General features: G+C 41.6%; 1 protein-coding gene across 1 annotated transcript in view; it reads right to left on the bottom strand.

Annotated features, from left to right (window-relative positions):
• The window catches only part of SPIN1 (spindlin 1), a 92,435-nt gene extending 77,592 nt beyond the window's left edge, over window positions 1-14,843 (bottom strand). Inside the window, exon 1 of the mRNA XM_085212651.1 lies at window positions 14,745-14,843. The gene's annotated coding sequence lies outside the window, so the exon portion shown is untranslated. The remainder of the gene's footprint in view (window positions 1-14,744) is intronic.
• Between the last annotated feature and the right edge of the window lie 419 nt (window positions 14,844-15,262).

The following is a 15,262-nucleotide window of genomic DNA, read 5'->3' as shown; positions in this document are numbered from 1 at the left end:
TCTTGTAGTACCAAACCACTGAAGCCTCCAGTTGACTCTAATGTCTATTTTATAGGATTCTGTGGGAGACCACATACTGTTTTTGCATCATAGAATGTTGTACCAAAGGGACTTACCTCAGAATCCTTGATACAAAATAAGTTTTTATCTTTGGTTAAAGAATAGAGAATGCACATTCTTGAGAGATAAAAGGGGAGGCTGGTTCCCTTGGGGAGATCACTGGGGGGAGGGTGGGCATCCGAAGGTAGGGGCCATAAGACGTACATTTGTACACAGAACTGCACAAGAAGAAACAAAGCTATCTGGCAGATACATGGAAGGGACATAATGGCTTGACGACTATCCTGTGGATTCTGCTTACTTGGATAAACAAAGAAGGATGAACTTTGTCAAGTACATAGAGGATGTGCATGGGAATGGGCTGGGGATGGACTCTGCATTGAGAATCAGGAGATACAGGAGCTTGTTTTTGTAACAGTGTTAAACATGCTTCTGTTTGCAGAATGCCTGCCCTTGCAATAGCAAAATAAAATACTGTTTCTGGGATCCTTGCCTAGGTAAGCCTAAGATACTGGCTTGTGAGCGTTTCTTACATTTTAAAAGATGCTTTCTTTTGCATGCTTTTGGAAGAAGAGAGCCAAAACTTGATAGCTTCCGAATGATAAAACCCAACAACAAAACACTTAGCTATGCTATGTTTCCCCTAGGGTTCAAGAACAGTTCTTCACTGTTTGGTAATGTGCTGGCTAAAGATGGCAAAGTAGGACCTCATCAGTAATTTACTACAATACATAGATGGTACTCTGCTGGGAGCAGATATTACTGGTCAATGTAATTAAAGAACTTCTGATTTGCTTAATTTTTGGGACTAGATGTATACAGAGTGTACCAAAGAAAAATGCAGATTATGGCATGACTGAAAATGTCTTAAATCCTGCATTCCTTTTACATATAAATGAGAGAGAAGAGGTATTTAATGATTGTTTGCAAGCAATTGAATAAGTGTATTCCAAGTGTATTTCATGGTTATACCTGAGAGGTACCCCTCTGCAAAACCCTGACTGGAAGTTATTCACTGATGGAAATAGCTTTGTAGTTAAGAGGGAACAGAAAGTCTGGATATGAAATTTAACCCTGGAATTAAAAATAGAAGTAAGACCATTGCCAGCTTTGCCGTCATCTCGGAAAGCTGACCTAATCATTCTCACTCAAGCATTAGTGCTGTCAAATGAAAAGTGATGTAACATTTTTATTGACTTGAGATATACCTTTGCAGTGATACATATGCCCATGGAGCTATTTGCAAGGAAAGAGAGTTGCTATCATCTCAAGGAAATCCTGTCAAGAAAAATTAGAAATTAGGAGATTGTTTGATGCAGTTATTAAACCAAAAGAATTGACAGTAAGTCACTGCAAGGCCTACTGGTCTGGACATATTGATGTCATCAAAAGAAATAGAACAGCAGATAAAGCTACCAAGAAAATATTGTCAGTAACTGTAGGAACCTTACTTTCTGAGAAGTTCTTATATTAAGACTCCTGTTTAAACAAAAAATGAGGACAAGTTAATGGAGATATGAAATTGTACTGAAGGATAATGGGTAACAATTCACAGACAATGAACTTACCCCTGCAATAATGAAAGAGTTCATGGAAAAATTACAGAGGACTACTCATACAGTAACAGAATCTCTAGTTGAAAGTGGAAGAAGTTAATCAATGGAAATGAGTTGGTTGCCAAAAGTACTGTCCAGAAGTGCAGGATTTGTCTTAAAAATAATCCTAACATCCAAAGGAGGCCTCACCCCTAGAAGAAGTTAAAAAGGGGTTCTGTACCCAGGGAATACTGGCAAATCGATTTTTCTGAATTACTGAAGTGTAATGGGTATAAATATTTATTGGTATTTATTGGCACCTTTGCAGGGTGACCTGAGGCATTCCCACGCCAAACCAACAAAGCAAGAGAAGCAGTCAAATTTTATTAAAATAAATAATTGCAATATTTAGTATTCCAGGACAACTCTTGTCAGATAGAGGACCTCATTTGGTAGTAAAAGTAACCCAAGGAATATCTAAGTTTCTGCAAATTAAATGTGATATATACTCACAGTGGAAGTGTGAATCAGGTAGGGAGAATGAATCAAACATCAAAAAGACAGGTTGAGAACTGTACCAAGAAAAACTTTTGAAACAGATTTAGTAGTTCTCATTTTGGCATTGTTGAGAATTTGAATAACCCCTGGAGTTAAGGAAGTAGTTAGTACTTTTTAAATCTTGTATGGAAAACAGTGTACTGTAAATTTGGCTAGAAAAGGTGATCAGATGCATGAAGTTTGCGATCAACTACTTACTGAGTATCTCTTATCTTTGGCAAGAGTTCTTCAGACTTAAGAACTCCTTTTGAGTGACCTTGAAAGTGCCTGTGCATTCCTTCAAACCAGCTGACCAAATGAATCTACAAATTTGGATAGTTGAATGTTTGGCTGAGAAGTGGAAAGGACCTTATCTGGTACTCCTAACAACACATACTATGGTAAAAGTAAAAAGGATTAATTCTTGGGTTTGAATCAAGAGAACAGTTTTTATATATTGTGAGAACGGTCTTTCGTATAGCTTGAGCAGATATAAGCTGAAAGACAGGATGCTTGTGTAAATGTAAGCTCAAGAACAGAATGCAGAGGAGGCAACAGAACTTCTTGTCAAGTAAAGATAAGAAAGTAGAATAGATGTCTTGTTGTTAAAGGTAAAATGGCAAAACGGATGCCTCAGTTCAGTGTAACATCAATTTAGGAGTGGGATGTCTAATTTGTATTTACCTCAAGGCTCAAAGGTATTCCAGATGGCTGGACAGACAAGAGCTGCAGTCTTTGTACCTATAAATTACTCCATCTACCTAATCTCTGTGACTATAAATTACTTTACCTATCTGTTGAGCATGTGAAGACTATGAGACCCCTGATGAAGTAAAAAGACTATGCCCCTCCCCCCCCCCCAAGAAAGATTGATTAGTAGAATATTTATCTTGCTAGTTCTAATGCAGAAACAACATTCTATTCCTACAGTTCCTCCCTCTTCTTCTTTATATGTTGTTGATTTCTGCAGTTCTTTTCTAAAGCATGATTTTATAGACACCTTCCTCTTTTTACTTTCTTCATTCCCCATCTCCTTTAATACCATCATTTTATCTGAATGTGATGGTTGTGGCTCCATTGGTATTTGCTTCAGTAGTACTGTCTCAATCAATCGCTGTACCCGTCCTTTCACAAAGGGGATTACACAGCAACTGACTGCTGTCAGGGCTCATGCTACTATAATCAAAGAAGTAAATATGGACACAACCTCCCTTTTCCCTTTACCAAACCAGGACTCCAACTACGCAGTGATAGAAGTTCCTGAATTTTCTGCCAATTTGTCAGCAAGGGTGGTAAGCCCTTGCAGTGCCTTTGTTATTGTGCCATCCAGAGCTGTGTTATTGGGGATGAAGGTGCAACAGCAGGTACCCAGTATTACACACACTCACCCTTTTTCAGCTAGCATCATATCTAGGGCTGTCCTATTTTCCTAGGCCATCTGTTTGTGGCATCTAACTGTTCTGCAATCCCCTTTATTGCACACTTTGTATAATTTATAGATCTGTAGATTATAATAAATGTAGTTAATCCAATCTACATTCTTGTTGATTGTAACCCACCAAAACAGTGACCCAAACCCTGCAACAGTTTGATTTTTCGCCTTAAATTCATCAGGGATTCCAAGAAGTGGAGAGTTAAAATAGTGAGCTTGCCCATATACCAAACAACTACTAATATTAATACACTTAGCAATGCTTTTCACAAGAGATCACAAGCATTTGCATCAAAAGACTCACTAATCAAATTAACATGTCTAACAATATACAAGAGCCCATATTACTCTCTTTGGAATCACACTTTTAAAGGTCCAGCTGACTTCAATTCCCATTGTTTTTGAGGGACCTTCTTGTTTCTAGTATGATGTATCCACAATGCTTGCTCTTTAATTTTGTCTGTTGTGTAGGACATTAGCAGCACCTGGAATGGACCTACCCACCTTATTTCCATGGGAGAATCTGAAAGAGATCTAATATACACATACTCTCCTGGTAAAATATTATGTATCAGAAATCAAGGCCTTGGGCTGTAGTTCCTAGAACCAGTGTCTCTATTTTCTGAAGTTGTTTCTGTGGACTTAACAAATATTCAGTTAGTATTTCAGTTAGTATTCCCTACCTGGGTAGAGATCCCCATTTGTACAACATAAGACCTCCCATATAGTACTTCTAAAGGACTTAACCCTTCTTTGGTTCTAGGTTTCATTCTGATATTCAGGAGAGCCAAAGGCAGTGACTGTGACCAGGATAGTCCAGCCTTCTGACCCAGTTTTACAACCTGTGATTCAATTAGGTGGTTCATCTTTTGCACCTGACCACTTGTCTGTGGTTTGTGTGGTGTGTGCAATTGCCAGTCTATTCCCGATAGCTTGCTGACCTGTTAAATAATCCTTGCAATGTTTCCTGGTTGGAGGATATTGTTGCTTGGAATAATCACCTGCAACAGTACCTTGGTTACTTCTTTAGTTGTATTGGTCTGGCAATGGAATGCTTCTGGCCGCCCTGAAAAGGTATTGGTTAGAACTAACATACAGCGAAACCACTCTTTTTTCTGTCAGTTCTGAAAAATCAATTTGCCATTGTTACCCTGGAAGGTTCCGTTTCTCAACAATCCCCACTTGTACCCTGTTCCTGGTACTAGGATTGTACAGTTACTTTCTGGTGTCTGTAGCCCCCCATATGTTTTATTACGGTCCCTTAGAACCAATTTCCATAAGATACTAAAGGGCACAGCAATGTGTCCATCTGGGTACACTCACCATTTGTCAGCTTGCTCACTTTCCTTCTAAATCATTAATTAGATTCCTATCCTTTCTAGAATACTTTACAGGTTCTGACTCAGGTTCAGAAATTTTAAATTTACTGTCTGGAATTAAAGCCAGTTCACCAATCTCTTTTCCTTCAGCTGCCTGTTTTGCTGCCTGATCCACCATCATATTTCCGATTTCCTCTATTTCCCAATCATATTTCCAGTGTTACCTTTCTGATGTCCTTCACAGTGTATAATAGCCACACTCTTTGGTAGATTTCTGAATTTGTTTTCTGCGTGTGTGAGTGATCCTCACTCTTTCCAGATGGTACTGTGAGCGTGTACCCCAAACACCTATTTAGAATCTGTCCATATATTTAAGGCTCTTGTCAAGACAATTATTATAGCCTTCTGAGTGGAAGTCCCCACAGGTAATGGTTTTCCTTCAATTACCTGCTCAGTAGCAGTTACTGCATATCCTGCCTTACGGTCTCACAAAACTGCTTCCGCTGATGAATCCAGGAATCCTCAGCATCATTAAATGGTTCCTCCTTTAGGTTCGGCAAACTGGCATAGACAATCTCTAAGCAGTCACACACTGCCAGCTTGGAGGTAGCTCTGCATTGGTATTCTAGGTGTTTGGCAAATTGCTTCCTTCTCTTTGATCAGTTGAGCTTTCTGTTGAGAGACTTGATAACCATTTAAATCAAGAAAATCAGCAAACAGTCCATTGTATACAGTCATCTTTTGTTACTGTGGCATCCATGTACTGCAGTAAAGTCCCACCTTGGGATGGAGGAACCCAAGTCTTGAGCTCACAAGCTGACTGGTTCTCAAAAATCATTGGGCTGTTTCTGCAACCCTGGGTAACACTGTCCAGGTTAATTGAATCTCTTCTCCCTATATGGAGGTTTTCCTACTCAAAGGTAAGTAACTTTAGACTTTCTTTGGCAAAACCAGGCAGAAAAGGCAAATCCAGAATGGTAAACCCTACCTGCTCATTCCTTAACTTGGTTAAGAAAGTGTATGGATTTGCCAGCACCAGGTGTATATCTTCAATAATTCTATTAATGGCCCTCAAATCTTGTACCAAACTATAGCTCTTGCCATCTGATTTTTCAACATTTATTTGTTTGTTTGTTCATTTATTTATTTATTGGAAGATTGGGGTGTCGTATTTGGGTTCACATTCAATTAATAATCCAAACTCCAAGAAGTTAGCTATTATTTCTTCTATCCTTCTACAGTCTTGTATCCTCAAAGGGCATTGCTTTACCCTGACGGGACTGACTCCCACTCTTAACTTAACTTCTATTGAGGCTGCATTTTTTGCTCTGCCAGGCATCCCTCACTCCTGGGTGTGCCTGATTTAAGATTTCTTTAACTTTTAGGGGTACAGCATTATTTTTCCCAGTTTGTGTTTAAGCCAGCCTTAAAAATTTCAATCTATTCATCTTTACCTTTAGCTCCAATTTTTTCTGTATTTAATTGATAAGCTTTTTTCTTGTAGGCCAGTAGCTCCTCCTACATCTACAGATATGTCATGGTTTTACAATTTTTATTATTGGTATTCCACATCATAACATCATGTAAAGTACTAGGAGTTAAAAAGTTAATGCCCCACTTCCATGGACTGCTGATTTTCCACATACCTGGCTCTTAGAAGAGAAGAACTACGTACCTAATGGACTTTGCACTCAGAAAGAAAGATACAACTCCTGACAAGTCATGGGACTCTCTTTTTCACTGCCTATAGGTGTGTGTGCTCCCCAGCTGTTTCGTCTTCAATTTTAGAGTAAGGCCTTCAGTTTCAGACATTCTTTCTCTCATGTTACTTGATTTATTATTCCAACTACATATTGCATTATACTGTGTTATCTTGCATTCTGATATTGTACTTCATAAATTTACTTTCCTCCTCAGATCATTGCCACTGTTCTGTTTTTAGGCCCATCTCCCATCTCCTTCCCCTTCCCTTTTTCCCCTTTTCTTCTTTTCTCCTTTTCCCAATGCATCGGTCCATGGACTCCCCTGCCACATTAGTTGCAAAACAGGGCTGAACTGGCCCATAAACCATTGACATCCCCTCCCCTATTCGGGCCTATGGGCCTGTAGGCCTGCTGTCCCTGTCACAGGCACAGATAGATCTAGAGATAACTAGACAGTTATTGGCAGAGAACTTGAGCAATCTGAACTGAATCTGAACTTTTTAAGATTAGCAGAAAAATAAAGGATTTGTTAAAGTCAGAAAGTTGCAGAGCGCTGTAGGTTTGACCTTCGTAGATTAGATTATAGGCTAAGTGGACTGCCAGACTTTGGAAAACTGTACTGAGTTTTAGTGTTGTTTGTTTGTTTGTTTTTGTTTTTCTTTTAGCAACTGCCAACTATGAATCTGTTCTTTATTATGGGAGCGCTGTATAAAGGATTAAAGGCCATTATGTTTTTTGGAATTTATTTGTTTCTTATTAAGTTCATCATTTTCTGTTTTGGACTTGCAACCAACAAGTAAGGGTACTGATGGAGACACCTGTCTGGTACCTACATGCAATGTTGTATGATTTGAATATTGACAGTTACATCCCAGACAGAGTAGCTAATTTTTCAACCAACACAATGTTTAAAGCAGTTTCTAGGCTCTCTTCTCAGTTCCGTATCCATTTTTGGAATGCCAGGTTAGTGATCATGTTATCAATCTCCCTGAATGTATTCTTTTCCATTTACGTTATGTGGAAGAAGTCTTTTCCAAAAAAAAGAAGTCTTCTCATTATGTGGAAAAGTCTTCAGTCAGAATGCTGGAATGGCAAGGAATATGGAGAAGTTTAGGACAAATCTCAGAAGTGTGGAGACCCCCAGTGTCATGGGATTTCACTCTTGAACACTTTGGGATCCCAAGAAATTAAGCAAGTATTTAAGTAGGGATGGTAGCTTAGGCTTAGGTAGATCTGAGGAGGTATGACTTATTTGGGCCTGGCTTGTGCTTACTAAGCTCTATATAATACTGTTCTGGAGAGTTTCTGAGCTGAGATTCAAGCCAAAGGGGGAAGTCTCCAAGTCAAACCCAATCAATTGCAGGGGGCACCAATATTGATGTCAGTTGCCCCTGTGGAAGAACAGAAATGGATATGGGTGTCATTACATCTAGAACGGAAAGAAGAAGAAGCAGAGGAAGTGGAGGAAGATCCAGGTGAGTGGCACATCCCAAAACCACTGTCATTGATAAGAGACATGGAGAGAAGAGTGAGAAGGAGGAAGTCACTGTTACAGAAATGATCTGGAGCCTGAGATGAAGAAGTGGACCACTACTAAAAAAGGTATCCGCTATTTAAGAGAGACAGCTGTGGTGGAAATGCTGTATGACCCCATGTTTGTTCTTAACAATCCATGACAAGACCATGATCCTGAAAGAGTTAGGAGTATGTCAGATATATGGTGGAAACTCACAAGAACAGCATCAGAAAGGTACACTGGTACTTGAAAGGTAGAACAACAGAGAAGATCCCTAGTGTTTGATCTGATTATTACACTTCAAAACTTTGAACATAAACATCTGACACTTCCATTTCATCTCAAAAGTAACAGAAAGACTAGATAAAGTGGATAGATGATAGATAAAAAAGAGAAGCAGGACAGTATACTGGAGGAATTGTCTCTATTGATTAATTGTGATGAACCCATAGTAGTATCAGAAACGCCTGATGAAGATTGGGATGATCAAAAGAGTACTGAAGGAGCTGATCAAACTGATTAATATCTCAGCTATCAAAGGCAAATGCCTTCCTGCACAAGCAAATGACAGTAGCAAATCTATGTCGCATGCTGCCTGGTGTTGTTACTTATACGAGCATGGAGAAGACATGAAGAAGTGTCATAAAAACCCCACTCCTGCACTACGAGCATGGGTGAGAGAATTACAAAACAGATCAACTATCAATGAAATTGCTCCCATTATTGCAGGTAACCAATAGAGGGGCCCTGCCTTCAGCTGGGGGAGGGGAAAGGATAATAGAGTATATTGGACTGTGTGGATTCGTTGGCCTGGCATGTCAGACCCACAGAAATATAAAGCACTGGTGGACAGTGGTGCACAGTGCACTCTAATGCCCTCGAGTTGTGAAGGGACAGAATCAATTTATATTTCTGGAGTGACTGGGGGCTCACAAAAATTGACTGTGTTGGAGGCTGAAATAAGCCTCACTGGTAAAGACTGACAAAAGCATCCCATCGTGACTGGCCCAGGGGCTCCATGTATATTTGGTGTAGAGCAAACAAAGACGATGACAGGCATCTATTTGAGGAATAGGTACTATAGGAAAAGATATTAAAGAGAAATTAACTCACCCATCTCAGTAACAGTTTGGAGAAAGGGGTGAGCTGAGGAATGCAGCCTGCATACTTGCGCTGCTGGAGGAAAAGGCGAGGGAAAGGGGGATCCGCTCAGGCTCAGATTGCACATGCGCTCCCAGAAGCATTGCTGAGACAGAAAGTGTGGATCTAGTCCCCCTATCTCCCCCACCCCCAGCTCCAGGCACTCACGTGCTCATGTATTGGTTCACACTGTGACCTTGGAATTCTACTATGCTCCACCCCTTCCCAGCATGAACCAGTGACTGAGCTGGCAGGGGGTGAGCTCCTGCAGTTTGGTGGCTCAAAATACAATGTACATCTCAACACATGTACAATACCTACTGCAACATAGAATGTTAAGACAATAAAGGCAATTAGTGGTAGTCTTTTCTGCGGTTCTGTTGGGCCAGTACTTGATGTTCTTTCTCAAGGCATATCTTCTTCAAGGACCGGTAGCAATTCTGATTCATGCTCACCAGTTCCCAAAAGTTCAGCAATGCTCCACAGGGTGTCATAATGTTTCCACATGGTCACTGGGGCATGCTGGAGTGATATTGCTCCTGCCGTCTCTCCTGTGAACTTATAACCTCAAGGGGAGTAAAACAGATGTTTAATAGATACGAGGAGGAGTAGGTCTGCCCTCCATGGAAGGATACAGGCTGTGTTTAGGTCTTGAGTCAACACTTCCGCCTGTATCAGGGCATGTCCTGGCCTTCAGTACCACACCCTTTGGCCTGATATCTGTGGCTGAATCGCTGTATCAGGTACCAAAGAGGGGGTTCTAATTTGCCGCATGGACATAATCAATGTCCCCTTTGCAATGAAAATAGAGGTGTCAACTACTACCTCTGCTGGCAATACACCAATTACTGGAGGGTTTACTGATCCCCCACCTCCTAACAATCTCCCCCAAGGTGCTAAGAGACCACACCATTTTGGTCCTGCTTGTACCTTCCAAGGCCATTTTGCCTTGTGTCTCTTGGCTCTAGTGCTGACTTGTGGATTGAGTGAGGTGTCCTTGCCTGTAATTTGTATCCTAAGCAGGAAGACCCAAGTTGTTTGCAATATTCTTAAAGCACTGCGTCTGCCATCTCTTGGTCTCTCATTCAAGTCTCACAGGGTTTTGTAAAGTCTCTTGGTCCACCCCTGCAGGGACTGTGAATCTGCCTTCAGAGCAGCCTTCAGGATCCCATTATATTTTTCTATTAGGCCTTCTTCCATTGAATTATAGGGCAGGTGAAACCACCATCTAATGTTGTCTTCAGCCCACTTCTGCACAGTTGCACCTGTGAAATGTGTGCCTTGGCAAATTTCAATGACCTCAGGAGTCCTGCATGATGCCATTAACCTAGTTACAGCTTTGATGGTACAGGCTTGTTTTGCCTTTGCTGCAGGATAGGCTTGCATAAATCCACTTGCTGTGTCAGCACAAGTTAGGGCATATCTGGATCCCTCATATCAAAGAAGGGGACTTATATAATTGATCTGCTATCACTGTAATGGGTTATGTTCCTAGCGAGATGGGCTGTAGTTTCTGGCAGACGTCTTGGTCTCATTCGTGAGCAAGCGTTATAGTCCTGAAATTATCTGGTAACTCTGTGGCAGCCCCCATGCTTTAGCTGCTGCCCACATGGTTTTCTGGCCTGCATGTTGTAATTTCTGATGCAGCCAGTGGGCTATGTCTTCTGCTGATGTACTTCCTAGCCATCGAGCTTCATCATTGCCTGGTGACTGCAAGGGTTGATGCCCAGAGACATGGTATGCTCATACAATCCTGTGCCTAACCATGTTCCATATATCAACCCATGTATCTTAGTCTCAGATAGATTGGGCATGGATTGTCCAATCCTGAGTGGCCCACTGTGCTATGCAGAGTGTGAGCCCTCAGTAGACTGCCCAACTATCCTTGCAGATGTTCAGTGTGCTGTTGTCAGGTTCTTGAGTTATCACCATCCACATAGCTCATAGCTCAGCCCACTGGCTACTTTGTCCATCCCCCTCTTCAAACCATCAGTTGAGGGATGGCTCTCCACCTACTTGGGTTCCCTCTGCTGGATCCATCTCTGCACCAGGCATCTTCTGGAATAAGGTATTTCCCCTTCTGTATGGGACTCTTCTCTGGGCAAGTGATCACTATTTCCTCAGGTGTCTCATTCTGATATGTTACCGGCCCAAGTATCTTCTGCAGTTCTTTAGTGGAGAAGATGACAGGTGGCTTCTCTGATTAAGATAGATGACACAGCATGCCACTGTTTGTGATTGGGCCACCCCAGTCTTAAAAATGTGGGTTAGATCTTTTACCCACCCCTGAATGGTAAAGTTATTTTAACAATAATCTCTGCAGTCTGAGTCTGCAGTACAGAATAGGTAGCTACTAACTGCTTTTCAACATGTTGTACATCTTTTCTACTCCATGCCAAATCTGTGACCAGAACCCAATTGGGATTTGAACGGAACTCTGGCGCTGCCACAGCCCCCAGCCAAACCCTTCTTGGGTTACATGCACATCTAGTTTATCTGGAAGGGTTGGATCAAATATACCCAGTGCCTGGGCCTGATTAACGGCTATTTTTGCTTGCTGGAAGGCTTCTTGTTCTGTTCTACCCCAATCCCATATTTGGCCTTTTTTTTGTTAATCAATATAGAGGTTTTAGCAGTTGTGCTAAGTGGGGTATAAAGGATCGCCAGTATCCTAATATACCCCAAAATTCCTGCAACTGCTTCAGTTTTGTGGGAACCGGAAATGCTAGGATCTTATCTATGATTGTACTGAGTAACACCTTAGTCTTACCTGACCAGACAGCATCCAGGAATTTAACTGATAGCCCTGGTCCTTGAACTTTTTGTGGGTTTATAGCCCATCCTTTTTCCTCTAAATAAGTAGTTAATGATGATATTGTCTTCTCTAATGCCTTGATTGAGTCAGTCAAATCATTGATGTAGTAGTACATTTTGACAGTAGGTGGTTTGTTCCAACTTGCGAAGTCACATGCCACCAAATTATGACAAAAAGTAGATGAATCCATATATCCCTGAGGTAGGACTTGAAAAGTTCACTGCCTGTCCTCCCATGTGAGTGTGAATTGGTCTTGAGATTCCTTAGCAATTGGAATGCTGAAAAATGCATTTGATAGATCCAGAACACAGTGATATGTTTCTATTTCTCCACTTAATGTATCCATGAGGGAGGCGATATTGGGTACAACTGCAGCATGACTTTATTTAGTTCTCTGTAGTCTACCGTCATTTGCCATGTACCATCTGACTTCCTGACTGGCCATATGAGGAAGTTGTATGGGCTGTGTGCAGGTCTAATGATATACCTACTGTCTCCAGCTCCTGCACAGTCTTGGTAATTTCTTCTTGCTCACTCGGGAGTCTATATTGCTTTGTATTTGTGATCTGGCACAGTTGTGGCAAACAAATATGTTCAATTTTCACATGACCCCTTGTAATTGATTGCTCTGCCCGGATATTAATACATCTTTCCCTTAATCTAAACTCTCCCACAGCTGCCTGGAGAGCCAGACCCCATAAAATGTCTGTGCCCAAGATGTACTCTGGGACTGGGGCAATAAACACTCTATACTCCCAGGGTGGTAGACGCCCAAACCCCAGTTTCAACCACATTTGGGTGGCAGGAATGGTCTGTCACTCAATGGTCTGTCTCCATTAAATTTAGTTGAATTACCATAAATAATTGATGTTTCTGCACCCGTGTCTGCTAATGCCATAACCCCTAGTATGTTCTTTTGAGACCAAAAATTGTGAACTCAACACAGGGCCTCCGCTCCTATATGGAGACCCTAGGGGAACTATCATCCTCTGTCACACCACAAACTGTCCTATATCCAGGTCTTTATCCTCAAGTGGCTCAGGCATTGCAGCTCAAGTCACCTATGGAGGCTTCTTTCTTCTATTAGTGACTATGAAATCCTCTAAATTCCAAGTCTTTGTTGGCATTTGTTGAATTATTTGTACTCCTGATCTGGGAGTATTTTGAAATTTCTGATCATTTTGCAGTTTTTTCCATAATTGGAGTAAAACACGATTAGGCTGCCCATCAATCTTAGGAAAGGCAACCCCAGCCTTGAGATTGTTAAACATTTATTTTTGGGACACCTGGATAGGGCCCGATTGGGGTGCCTGTGGAGCACCCTTCCTGGTTTTAACTGGGAGAACCTTGGCTTCTTCTACCACTCAAACTCGCCTTGTTCTTAGGCGCTCTGTTTCCCCCAGATCAGCTACCAGCTGGGCATCTGTTGGATAACGTCCTCTGAGGCCACTAGGGAGTTTAGTATGGAAACTAAAGTTACATAGAGGTGGGAAGGAGCCTGTTGTATAATCAGGTCTCTCATTCCCACTGTAGATTTTGCTAAGTCTGGGTTCTCAAAAGTTTCCTAATATATTGCTTCTCTCATACCTAATTCACGAATATAAGTTTGAAGGTTCTTCATGGAGGAAGGACCATAAACCTATGTGCAAAGGAATGCCAGTCTTATTGGGCCAAGCCAAACAGCATGCTGCCATCAACCAATCTATTACTGAATGGTTCTCCTTAGTATATTGAATGGCAGCATACAACCTCTGCCTGAGGACAGAATGTAAAGTAGTGGATGCCAGTTTGGAAATTTCTGACCCATTTAGCATGACACTCTCTACCTCTAATTCCCATAATCTCAGAAGCCAGGCTGGCATGCTTTCTCTGGGCTTGTGTTGGAATTTCTGTACCAAATGCATTAATTCCGTTGCCATATAAGGACAAGCTGCTACATGTAGATGGGTATGGGCAGGGGGCCACTGATCAGGGGGCACCCCTGCTGGTCTATCCTGTGTTTTTTTTGTTTTTTTTTTTTTTGAGTTATTATGAGATGGATGACAAAGGGATCCATTGCAGATGGAGCTTCGAGATCCAATTTGAAAGCTTTGTCTTCTGGATTGACCAGATCCATCAATTCAGGAATCTGGGTATCATCTAATGAAATTTTACTGACTTGCTTCATCAAGAAGTTTAGTTTTGATTTTTTTCCCATCAGTATTCCAAGCTGTTGTTCTAATTTCTCAGTCCTATCTTGTAATAGTTGATTTTCCTTTACAAAAGTATTAGTTGTCATTTCAGCCTGATTTACAGCATCTAACGGTGGCCATGCTCTGGTGGAAGCAGCAAGCTGGCATTCTTTCGTAACTAATACATCTTTATCTAAGCCATGGAAATAACTTGCCATGTGGGATGGGGAAGAAATAATTCCCAGTAACCCGCAGGGGACCCCATTTTTCAACTATAATTGTGAGTTCATAGTAAGGTGATCCCAGAAATCTTGGGATGTGTCCAGGAATGGTCTTATCTAGGGGGGTAATGTACTCCCCCTTCATCGATTTAAAGGCATTCCAAAGAAAGACATTTTCTTTTAATATTTTAGCCTGACTGGCGTGCCAAAATGTAGAGCAAACAAAGGCGATGACAGAGCCTTTATTTCAGAAATAGGTGCTATAGGAAATGATATCAAAAAGAAATTAACTCACCCCTCCCAGTAACAGTTTGGAGAAAGGGGCGAGCTGAGGAATACAGCCTGTGTACTCACGCTGCTGGAGGAGATGGTGGGGCGGAAGGCTCAGATTGCACTTGCGCTCCCAGAAGCATTGCTGAGACAGAAAGGGTGGCTCTGCCCCCTCTCCCCCCGCCCCCTCCAGGCAGTCCCATGCTCATGTATTGGTTCAGGCTGTGACCTTTGAATTCCACTACACTTGGTACTGATTATGTCAGAAGGGAGCATTTCAAGGATCCCAAGGGGTATAGATGGGCCTGTGGAATAGCTGCTATAGACACAGAGAACATTAAGCAGCTGTTCTGCCTGGCCTGTCAGAAGATCCATCTGTTGTGAGGTTGCTAGAAGAGTGTTGTGGTTTTGTGATTTTTTCGTTGTCAGTATTCCACATCAGAACATCATGTGAAACAGTGGGAGTTAAAGAGTTAATGTTCTGGTTCTGTTTACTGCCTTTTATGGGCATTTTGAATATTCTGATGGGAGGGAAGGGGCGGA

The sequence above is a fragment of the Meleagris gallopavo genome, chromosome Z (genome assembly GCF_905368555.1).
Source record: "Meleagris gallopavo chromosome Z, MGAL_WU_HG_1.1, whole genome shotgun sequence".
Taxonomy (NCBI): domain Eukaryota; kingdom Metazoa; phylum Chordata; class Aves; order Galliformes; family Phasianidae; genus Meleagris; species Meleagris gallopavo.
This window is presented reverse-complemented; position numbering and strand designations above follow the sequence as displayed.